Below are 13,067 nucleotides of genomic sequence, written 5' to 3'. Positions count from 1 at the left end.
GAGATGCCAGGTCTTTACAGACACAAAAGAACATTATAACATTGAGATAAAATATAAAATACCTCAAAAAATTGAGGTGTATAATATGTTTGTGTATTTGAATGCTCAATATTGTAAAAATCATCTTCTACCAATTTGATCTGGCTTAGCATACATGGTATGCTGAGATTCATTAGACTCTAATAAAGGTCCAAAAATATTCTTTTTAGGAAGGGGATCGGAGTGGGAAATTAACTAATGTACCACAAAATGCCAGGGAACAGGATAGTAAAGAAAATCTTAAAAAAAGAAATGGTGAAGGACTTACACTACCATGTTCATTACAAATCCAACTTGAGAAGTGCACTTATTTTGTGAAGAAAATCATTGAAATACTCTAAAGGTCTAAAGTAATTAGAAAATTTCTTACCGTAGTAAGATTCAACATCAGACATATATTATCTCCTCAGAAAATTTTTCATAAAAGCTGAAGTCAATTCTAAAATATGTACAGTATTGAGAAGAAAAGCCCTAGGAATAGCCAAGCCATTCCAGAAGTGAAAGTAGGTACACAAATGTCTTACTGGTGTCTTGACTTATCAGAAAACAATTTGATTAAAATAGGGTGATGGTAATGCAAGGTTGGAAATGTAGATCATTGGAACTGTGGAACTGAAGATAGATGTATAGACATAATTTATAATAAAGATGCCACTCTAAAGCAGTAAAGAGAGACCCACCTTTAAAAAAAATTATTGTTGAAAGGATTACAGATGTCCCCTTTTTTGGTCTGTGTGTTGTTTTCTCCTCCATTGATGCTCTCTACGCCATACCTGCTCCTCCCAGGCCTTCACCACTCTACTGTCTGTGTCCACGGGTTATGCATATATGCATATAAGTTCCCCTGTTAATCATTACCCTCTCACCCCCATCCCTGCCTTTCCTCTGAAATTTGTTGGTCAGTTCCATGCTTCTATGTCTCTGGATCCATTTTATTCATCAGTTTATTTTGTTCTTTAAACTCCACATATGACTGAGATCATGTGATACTCATCTTTCTCTGACTGGCTTATTTCACCTTTTCAATTAAATACTCTGAATCTATTAGATATCTATATATGTAAAAGTGAATATTCACTCTACTAATACCATATAATATTAAATTAAGTTGGATTATATGTATAAAAGTTAAAAAGTTAAAAGGAAAAAAAGCCTTTTTAAAAAATACATGTGAGAATTAGGAAAATATTTGTAAATGTTTATTCAAACACTAACCATAAATAAATAATTCATTTTGATAATAAAATTAGGAACTTCTGTTCATCAGTAGGCAATATTAAGAAAGTGAATATGAACCACAGAGGGAATATAGTTACAAAGTTTATAACTAACATATGTGTCACATTTATAGAGCATAAAGAAGCCCTATGTATAAATAATAACAAGACAAATAACTACAAAAAGAAAAAAAAAAACATGAACAAGCACTTCACAAATGATGTTATTCAAGTGGCCCAAAAACATTTGAAAATGTGCTCAAACCAGTTATTTATCGAGGGAATGCAAAGTAAAAACTGGAGAATATTATTATTTACCTACAAAAAGAGTTGAACCTAAAAATTGACTACTGGTAGAAGTAAAAATTGTTTTAAAATTTTTGGAAACCATATATACAGTATACTGAAATTGAACATACACATAGACTGTCAATCAATAATCTTAATCTCTGGGCAACAAAACATGTACAAGAATATTCATAGCAGAATTATTTATGATAAAAAATCAACTGGAAAAACCCTAAATGCCTGAGATTAAATTAAATACATAAATATAGTATTGAACAGAAATATTTATACAACAATAAAAATGATTTAACTACTATTACACAAGCACAATGGATGAATGTCACAAGCATAATAGTGTGAGGCAGATACCTGAACATATAGCTCCAACAAAATGATTTAATTTATATAAATTTAAATAACAAGCAAAAGTGTTTATAGAGTTAGACTTTGGAGTAGTCGTTACTTCTGGAGAAGGGAAGTGATTAGCAATTGATCGTTTCAGAGGGGGCTAATGGGACTGCTGGACCTATGCTGTAGTTTGTGCTAATTCATCAAGCCATACACTTATGATATGTATACTTTTCTACATACAGGCCCCACATCAATAAAATAGTTAATAAAATAATAAGAATAAAATGCTCCATGTGTCAACATAAAATAAGCTCATAATTAAGAGTGCAGATTCCAGATGCATCATGCCTTGATTTTCACCCAGGCTCCACCATTTACTATCTGTATAATCATGAATGATTTACCTGTCCCCTTCTTCATCTCAGTTTTACTCCCTACAAAATGAGAATAATGTAGGGGGTTTTGAAGATTAAATGAGCTAATACATATAATGCCTCTGAACAGAGCCTACCACATATAAAGCTCTAATTGAACGTCAAGTATTTCTGTTAAGATTCAACTTTAATAACGGAACAATTTTGTTGAGCTAGTTTTGTAAGAAAGCTAATTGGTTAAGATTTCTTCTCCAAGTTGTTTCATGGGAAAACAGAGGCTGTAAGGAGGGGTATGTCTTATGGCATTAATGATAGGAGAAAATACAGGGGCCAGTGAAATGCTTTTCCTGCTCTTACGGGTAGGCAGGTGAAAATGGGTTAAGTGTAATAAAGATTGAAACCACTCTGATGGCTATCCAATTCTTCTGATCAAACAGGGTCACATGGCTTCACAGGCCAAAGGCTCCACACTTGGTTTAGTGTTCTGCTGTTGGCATCTTGCAATGCTTAACAATTTTTAACAAGAGACCCTGCGTTTTCCTTTAGCACTGGGTCCTTCAAGCTATGTAGTTGGTCCTGATCAGAAGTGTTCTGTCAAGTGCCTAATCTATATAATGTCTACTGAGAGGAATCCCTATGGGATGGGAGGGTGTCTAGAGTTAGGGGGAACAAAAGAAGTTCCATTTTTAGCCTATTTGTCAATTACTCAGCATCCCTATTTGTAAGCACCTCTAAAGAATCCTCGTGCTCATGAGAGAGTAACCACTACTTTTGAATTCCCTCTCTCTTTATGGATGGTTCTAATCTCTATAAGAAAGCTGTGAGAATTCCTTACTAGAAGATGATTATTAAGAATATATTCTGAATACAAATCACAGGTTTTACAAGAACAACTGCAGAGAACATATCTAAATTTGATTGATATGCTTACTTTTATGAATGATCACTAGCAATGTGAAAAGTTCAGTGGAAAACAGTGTGAATATTTCTTTCATAATAAGTTCAAGATAATAATTGGAACTGACTCTAAAACAAGTCTTGCTTCTTTTTAAATGCAATATTTCACCAATTATGTTGACATTATAAAAACACAGTGAAAATCTACAAGTTCACAAAGTTAAAATATAAAGAGTGCTGACATTTTGAAGTAGGATAGAGGAGCTTAAAATTTAAAGGATGACTTCTTGATTTCTCATTAAGAAACCCTGAAATTCGCTCTTGTTTGTACAGACTAAATATATTATTGCTTGAATTTTTGCCATTGGTACTGAAAACTATAATGGGCCTAAATGTAAAATTCATTAATAAGTCAAAATTATCTTAATAGTGAGTTTAATTTTACTTATTCAAACACATTTCCTACCCTATACATTTATTATAAACGTTTTGAGAACAAATTACAAATTGACCAATTTCTTTAAACAATGGGTATTATTTTGCTACAAATAGAGAAAACCCAATATTGTACCTAATTTATTATCACATAATGCATATACATCACATTACCTGTACAACTGGGATTTCTATGATTGTTTAGGGTGTGTGTGCATGTGTGTGTGTGTGTGTGTGTGTGTGTGTATGTATACAGTATATGTATGAATGTATGTATGTGAGATTGGTGGAATCTATATGGCATGGAAGGACATCTATAGGGAATGTTGAACAGAATTTCTCTGCAATTCTTTTTTGTTTCCCAAAGCGCAAAAATTAAGATGGAATGAAATGAGTTATTTTATATAGAGAACAGAAATTAAACATGTTTATTTTGTTGCTGTGGTGATACCTACTATATCTAGTCTACTAGTAAGCTAAGTTGAGACAAAAGATTATTCATTGAAACTGATAAATAGAATGACTCAGATAACTAACCGGAAAATACTGATATGGTGATAGAATAAGAAAAATATGACCAACATTTGACTTTAAACAAAATTCCAAGTCAATGCATTTTATTGCTCCAGTAGCAGTTATTTCCATTAACATTCACTTTTTCTAATTGATTTCTAGTATATTTAGACTAATCTTTATGTGATTTTCTCTAGTTTATTTGAGTGAAAATCTCAAATCTGAGTAAAAGTTATGATACCACAAAATTCTAAATGCATAATATTAAACAAATAAGGAGAGCTTAAGGATATGTAATTATTCAAAATTTAGAATTCTAATAATGTTTGTAAAGGACTGTGGCAATGGTACATAAAATCCTAAAAGGATAATGAGTGACATTAAATAAGTTATCTAAATTGCTACAAAATTACCTGCACTGCACCACTCTCATCCTAACTAAAAGTCTTTATTCCTATTCTTCAACTATCCTGTCCTACCCAATCTCTAAAGCCATTCATTACTGAACCAGAGAAATGATTATAAAGAAATTATTTGTGAGGCCAAGATCAGTTATATGATGGTGCAATCTCAAGTTATACCAGTTGCTAGTATTTTACAAAGCTGGAGTACCTAACTCTGATATATTCCACAATCCTATTATTGGATCTACCTTAGTTATTAAATCCCAGGTTGAAGTTATCTGATTGACATAAATCTGCTTCATTTCCTTTTGATTACCCACCTGTTTTAATGGTTCACCTCGTGCTTGTCCTCTCTCCAGACCTGAGAACCTGATTTATTTTCTTCCTTGACCACCTATATGTATCTGTCCTAGCCACCAATAGGTGTGGTGGATGGGTCTGCTACCGGATTGTTCTTGCTGTGCTTTCAAAATGCAACTCATCCTTAGTTTCACCTGGTTACATTTTATTAATGCTATCCATTCATTTGTAAATGCACATACTAGTATAATTTTAATATTATGTGTTAGTTTCCTAGTGCTGCCACAAAAAAAGTACCACATGCTAGTGTCTTAAAACAAAAGAAATGTATCATCTTACAGTTCTGGAGGTTAGAAGTATAAAATAAGGTGTGAAGATGATTGGTTTCTTCTGGAAACACTGAAAGCGGATCAGTGCCATGACTCTGCAAGCTTCCAGCAGTTACCAGCAAAACTTGGTGTTGCGTGGCTTGTAGAAGCATCACTCTAATCCCTGCCTCTGTCATCACAAGGCATTTCAACCCCTTTGTGTCTGTGTTCCCCCTTCTCTTTAATAAGGACATCAGCCATATCGACTTAGCCACCACCCTATTTCATTATGAACTCATTCTGACCTGATTATATCTGCAAAGATCCTATTTGCAAATAAGGGCACATTTACATGTTCTGCGGGTTAGGGCTTGAATGTATAGTCTCAATGTACACAATTCAACAAACACCACTATGTCTTAATCTCCTAATAACAAACACATAATAACAGATAGATATGAGCATTTATTATAAAAGATGAGCATTTATTATACATCAGAAACTGCTCTGGGGACCTATCGATAATATAAAATATTACTTACAACAAATCTAAAAAACAGATATTATTATGATAATTCCTGTTACCAGGTGAGTAAAGTGCTGCATCAGAATGCTTATTGCTTAAAGTCACAGAATTGATAGAGTTACAAAAATGGACTTATTATCTACATCATGAACTTCCCAAAATGTTCAGAATACCATTATACTTATGGCAAAATCTAGCTAAATATTTTTCTGAGCATAAAGCACATCTAAAATTCAAATAGATTACATCTACTACTGCATTTTACATTATTTATATCTGACATTATCTGTAATCATCCTCCTTTAATAATGCTGTTTCTTTATTCAGACTTATTCTAATAATACAGCATATTTTCTCTGTCAACTGTATAATGACATGGAACACACACAAAAAATGTTTTTTTGAGATAAGAGCCCCAAATCCAATTAAAAAAACATAAAATGTAAAACCCAAAGTGAAAACAAAGGTAATATATATAAATTTATGTACTAGAGATATGGATGGCCAGAAATTCAGTCTATCACACATATGAAAAATGAAGCTTCTTCCAGAATACATAAAAATCCAACATTAAAATCCTCAGACAGAAAAGGAAATGCTTAAAATTGTACTAGTATGTCACACTGATTTAGAATGAAATTGAATTCCTTCAGTAACTGACCAAGTTACTGTCAAATCCTAATCAGCAAGCAGTACATTGTGCATTTCAAAAGAAGGACCCCTCAACTAATAAATAAAAATGTCTCATTTCAGTCCAAATATGGGAAGATATTTTGATATGAGACTTTTTTTCCATGATGGTCTGCCTTATTTCTGGTGTTTTTTTTCTAAGACAGTCTGCCTCAATTCTGATTCATGATCTAAGAAGCAGAGTAACTAGAGAAAATTAATAAGAATATTTTTTTACAAAACCTTCCATTTAAATTACAATTTAATGTTTCATCTCAAAGAACAAATGCAAAATGTGAATAAAGCTTCCTAATTTTTAGTGGACAATTTTAAGAGTTTACAATCATGAAAGCATCTTTGACGGCAGCTATGCTTCAAGTTTTTCCTAGTTGTCCTAAAGGGTATTACATTACAATCGATTTTCCTCCTTTTAATTCCTAAACCAAGATCACGAGCTGGTTTAAATTTGTCTTGAAAGCGGAGTAGAAATAGGAAATAGGAAAAGGAAACAGCCGTAAGTGTCCTGCTTTAGTGTTTTTATACTAAACAGTGCAATGATTGAAGCATTACTCCCATGGGACAGCAGCAGATGATGTTCATTGTTCTTATCAGTGAATGTGAAAGATATTTGGTTTTGGAAACAAATGTACATAAAAATAAAAATTGAAATAGTCAATATTTTTTTGTCATTACTAATATATTTTCCCTATTTTTACATGTCCTTAGCTTCTCATATTCTGCAACAATTCTCTCAGGGTTTACTTTCAAGTTACTTTTTCATAGACAAACCAGTCAGGTAAACTAGAAAGCCGCAGAGATGCCCATAGTTCTCAAGCCTTGAATACATAATCCCTTTGAAATATATGCAATTAACAAGAATTATATCTTGAGTAATATGGTCAGATAAAGATAAAGTCCAAACAACAGGGAAAAAGTCTTGTGGTTGCACTGGGATCTATTTGTCCTTTTATCAAATAATTACACACCTGTAATGTATTAATGATGGTTTTAAAAATGAAATGCAACTTGGGTTGAAAACAAGGATATTGTATATACTTGAAGTTTATTTATTAGAACAAGTGAAATTTATTTTTAAAGCTGCTTAGCTTTGATGACTCATAAACAAAATTATGTGGATGGGGAAAATAATTGAAATACTTAGAACTAACACCCGCTCAGTGAGAGGTGATTAATCCTGCTTCAAAAGGAAAAAAAATATATAGAATCTTAGAACTGAAGGTCACCTCCAGGCACAGCTATGCTTATCTACTTAGAACAGATTTTTTAAATCCTACATTTAACAATATTTGTGATTGATATCTCATAGCTTTCTTTAGAAATGTAACTGTTTAGTTAACTGTTCAATCAATAACATCTCCTTAGCTATATGGTTCTCCAGTTTTATTATGCATAAGAATCACCTGAGAAGCCTATTAGTAACACAGATTGGGTCAAGAACCAATCCCAGAATTCTGCTTCATTTGATGCATTTGTAGGATGCAATCTCAAGGAACAGAATCTCATAGATAATACTGGTGGTTTGTAGACTACACTTTGGGAAGCACCGCATCTGGTTGACTCAAACCCCTTTAAAGTTCTTTGCAATGACCTGCCAAATTCCTGACTCTGGAATCTCACTAAACTATAGATCCAAATATTCTTTACTAACTCTATAGTTACAGATATATTACAAAGACATGGGAAACTGAAACTAGTCAGGGTATATGAAAACGCACAGATTAACAGAACTGGTGACTTAACTTGAGGGCAGACTTACTCTTATCATTATCCTGCTGGTGTAATTTTCCATTTGCTTTATTTCTATGGTAAATTCTATTCCTGTATATTTTACATTCAATGTAAATATTAAGTCCCTTATAACTCACCAAGAGTTTTAAACGTTAGTTCTTTCTTTTTCTAATGGCATTTTGACTCTTCTGTAAGGTTGAGTTTGTATTTGCTACTCAATTATTGGCAGACCGTTTTCCATCAATTTGCATTGCACAATGTTGACAACCTTTAAGCCTGATACTCCAAAAGTTAGCATATGCCAGAACTCCTTGCTTTTCCCTCATCCAAACTGAAACGATTCCTAGCTATTAGCATTACAAAGCCCCAGAATTCCACATATGTGTTATTATATTTCCACAGTGCCTCTACTGTAATTTAGTTTATATTAGTCCTCAAATCAATGTTATGGAAGTAAAGTGAAGTGATTTCCTCAATATCATACTGTTTGATTTGAACAACAGGCATTACTGAGAAAACTTCTGGGTCAGGGTAATAGAAGGCACAGATCCTTTATCCATCCTTCATCCCAAAGAGACATGCATTCAATAGAAGAGAATCTCTTTCCATACATTGTTCTCCTTCCTTGTATGGCAGGCAAGCAAGCAACCTTGTCTATCAGAAGATTAACAAAATTCTTGGGCACTAAGCATTTAGCTGTTTCTAGGAGTTGTCAAGAAAAATCCAGGCTTGGCCAGTGTGGCTCAGGGGTTGAGTGTTGACCCATGAACCAAGAGGTCACAGTTCGATTCCTGGTCAGGGCACATGCCCAGGTTGTGGGCTTGATTCCCAGTAGGGGGTGTGCAGGAGGCAGCTGATGACTAATTCTTTCTCATCATTGATCAGCTGCCTCCTGCACACCCCTCTTAGTCTCTCTCTCCCTCTCTCTCTTTCTCTCTCTTAAATCAATAAAACTATATTTAAAAAAAATTCAGCTGCCCAGAAGATGGAGAATTTGAGATGCCTGGGAAGTGGCAACTCCTGTCACAGAGGACAAAGCCATCAAAGCCCTTGGGAGTAAGAAAATACACCCTGGCCGACTGAGAAAGGGAGAAGCCTCTGGTCCTAGCTAGCTCACGCTCCAGACTCTCCAAATAAATGACATAACACGGTCATTTAACACAATTCAAAGGAGCAAAGATTTATGTACATTTAAACAGACTGTCTTCCAACAACTGTGGCTTCAACCACAAATTCCACCTAACATGTAATGAGAAATTTTACTAAGTTATAGTACTTGTGATATAATGCCTTTTTTGATATTTATTGTATAAACACAAATTAAGTAAATGTAGCACCACTATTTTTATAGTATATTTTCAACAAACACAACATTTTTACAATGTGCCTACTAAAATCACTACGTTCTTGACTCTTTTAGAAGCAAATCCTATATAATAAAGAGCTAATATGCTAATTACACCCAACAGCAGAATGACAGTCTGGACAACCTTCCGGACCAAGTTGGGGTTGTGAGGGCCAAGCCCAGGGGTGGGCAAACTTTTTGACTCGAGGGCCACAATGGGTTCTTAAACTGGACCAGAGGGCCAGAACAAAAGCATGGATGGAGTGTTTGTGTGAACTAATATAAATTCAAAGTAAAGGAGCGGAGGGGAGAGCAAGAGAACCGGATAGAACAGCCGGATCTGGCCCGCGGGCCGTAGTTTGCCCAAGGCTGGCCAAGCCCCTTGCATGAATTTCGTGCATCGGGCCTCTACTAGTAGAATAAATAATGGACTAAGAAGAAAATATCTGACCTCTGGGAGGAGTTTGCACATTGTAGGGTAGATTACACTTAAATTTAAGCATTTTTAATTTAATTTAAATTTTTAATAAAGTGAACAAATTGTAATTTAGGTTCACAAGATCACTTTAAGCATTAAAATGACTTCAATAAGTTGTTAAAAGTAATGCCTCTAAATTGCTACAGGTCAGGTATTACTAGTACTTTCACCATATCTTTGGGTGCTTTGATTTGCCTTCATAACAGAAATATCTCCAACTTCTATTAGACGGTAATGTTTCTGGTACATATATGCATCCTATCTAATAATCCTATATGCAAATTAACCATCACTCTGCCACACCCACAAGCCACGCCCACAAGCCAATCAGGAGCGAGTATGCAAATTAACCCCAACCAAGATGGCTGCGGCCACGGAGTGAGCAGGAGGCTTGGATTTCCCCGGCAATGGAGGAAGCCAAGCTTTCCACACACCCTGGCAGGCCCAGGTCTCCACTCAAGGCTACAAAGTTTCAATTATAGAAGATAAATAAATACCAACAAAAATGACGACAGCCCCAGAGCTGGAGAGAGCAGGAGGCTTGGGTTGCCCCGGCAATGGAGGAAGCCAAGCTCCCACAGTCCTGTCCTGCCTTGGCCTCCACTACAAAGTTTCAATTATAGAAGATAAATAAATCCCCCCAAAAATGGCTACGGCCATGGAGCAAGCAGGAGTCTTGGCTCCGTTCAAGGCTACAAAGTTTCATTTATAGAAGATAAATAAATCCCAGATACCAGGGCCTCCACTTGCATTGCCAGGGGGTGTGGCCAGCCTGCAAACCACCACAGGCCCCTTGCCCAGGCCAGCCCATGCCCCAACGGAACCCCCACCCTGATCCAGGACACCCTTCAGGGCAAACCAGCTGGCCCCCACCCCCACCCGTGCACCAGGCCTCTATCCTATCTAATAAAAGAGTAATATGCAAATTGATCATCACTCCAAAAAATAAGATGGCTTCCCCCATGTAGTCAAAGATGGCTGCCACTAGATGGCCTGCAGGAGAGGGCAGTTGGGAGGGACCAGGCCTGCAAAGGAGGGCAGTTGGGGGCGATCAAGCCTGCAGAAGAGGGCAGTTGGGGGGTACCAGGCCAGCAGAGGAGGGAATTTGGGGGTGACCAGGCCTGCAGGGGAGGGCAGTTAGGGGTGACCAGGCCTGTAGGGGAGGGCAGTTAGGGGCAAACAGGCTGGCAGGGGAGCAGTTAGGTATCAATCAGACTGGCAGGGGAGTGGTTAGGGGCAATCAGGAAGGCAGGCAGGCAAGCAGTTCAGAGCCAGCAGTCCTGGATTGTGAGTAGGCCCAGTAGGCCTAAACGTGCATTCGGACATTTCTCAAGGGGTCCCAGATTGGAGAGGGTGCAGGCTCGGCTGAGGGACACACACCCCTGTGCATGAATTTCATGCACTGGGCCTCTAGTCCTATATAATACAAGGCTAATATGCCAATCAACTGAACGGCGGAACTACTGGTCGCTATAATGTGCACTGACCACCTGGGGGCAGACACTCAATGCAGAAGCTTCCCCCTGGTGGTCAGTGTGCTCCCACAGGGGAAGCACCGCTCAGCCAGAAGCTGGGCTCATGGCTGGTGAGCACAGCAGCAATGGTGGGAGCTTCTCCCACTGCTGTAGCAGTGCTAAGGTTGTCTGACTTCCAGCTTAGGCCCGCTTGAGGTAGGGGGGAAGAGGGCCTAAGCCATCAGTTGGACATCACCTGAGGGCTCCTGGACTGCGAGAGGGTGCAGGCCAGGCTGAGAGACAGCCCCCTCCCCCCCCCCGTTCCTGAGTGCATGAATTTCATGCACCAGGCCTCTAGTATGATATACCAGGTAATAGCCCTATCCTATCAGTCATTCTGATTTTTAGTTACAATTTCTTCTAAATTGATTTACTAGTATTTTGCTAGCAGCTATTTGCTCATTCTGAAACATTTGAGTGTCTGTTTCTTATTCTGTCTCTGTATTGAGATTAATAATAGATGATTCTTGTCCTCCTTAATATTTTAAATTATTGAGTTTGTTAATATCATGTATTTTCTAGTCCTCTTGAGACTAAACAATTTCAACTCATTGAGATGTTATAGGCCATTCTATTTTACTAATTTATCAATGTAAACTTACCTATTTCCTCAGAAAAAAAGGTATAAAATTGATATATAATGAGGATTTTTTAATATAAATTATCTTATGAGAGTACAGCCAGGATAAAATAAACAACTCTTAGTATTTAACATATTGGAGATTTGATATAAATAATTTGTTTCATAGATGATGGAACAGCTTGAGAAAAAGGAAATGATAATTCTGGATTCTAGAGGACTGGACAAATTAGGCAAAGAGCTGTTATCAGAGAAATATGCTTGGTAATCTATTGATTACTCCAAAAAGAGCCATCAGTGACAAGCATCTGCTAGATACAAAGTAGAGAAAAGTACCCAGCTTCTATGATCCTCTTGTCCTCTAATATCTGACCAGCACTTGAGAATGGACAAACCCAGGCAGAAATGAATTGGTATGGCCCTGGCTGGACAGCTTGGCTGGTTACAGTCTTGTCCTGATAATGCTAAGGTTACAGGTTTGATCCCTGGTCAGGAAAATCAACCAAAGAATGCATGAGTAAGAGGAGCAACAAGTTCATCTCTCTCTCCCTCTGTCTCTCTCTCTCTCCCTCTGTCTCTCCCTTCCTCTCTCTTTCTCTAAAATAAAAAATAAAATAAAATGAAAATAAGTGAGTTGTTGTGTGCTACTGAGAAACAACCTCTTATGGTCATTACTGTGATATTAAGCAGAACATGTATTAGGACATAGAAAATGTTTGTCACAGAGTATGTATATTGCACACAGCCATACACATTAGTGGATAATATTTACAGCAATAATTATTGAATTAAAAATACTTGATAACCTCAGGACTAATTTTAGAATTTTAAAAAGTATCCCTTACTTTAATATTAAGCAATTAGATTTATGTTATTATTTATGGGTACAGAGCCAATAGAAACAATCAATATAATTGAAAAGTAATGAGAAGAGATAGGAAAATCAGAGTTAAATCTTTACATGTAATTACAAAGCATCAGCAGATATTGCATAGTTTATCAAATAAATAACATAACAGTGGTAAACAAAGAAATACAAATAAAATCAGAAAAATTTGTCATTACTATAGATTCATATGA

The sequence above is a fragment of the Plecotus auritus genome, assembly GCF_963455305.1.
Source record: "Plecotus auritus genome assembly, chromosome: 3".
In the NCBI taxonomy this organism is placed as follows: domain Eukaryota; kingdom Metazoa; phylum Chordata; class Mammalia; order Chiroptera; family Vespertilionidae; genus Plecotus; species Plecotus auritus.
This window is presented reverse-complemented; position numbering follows the sequence as displayed.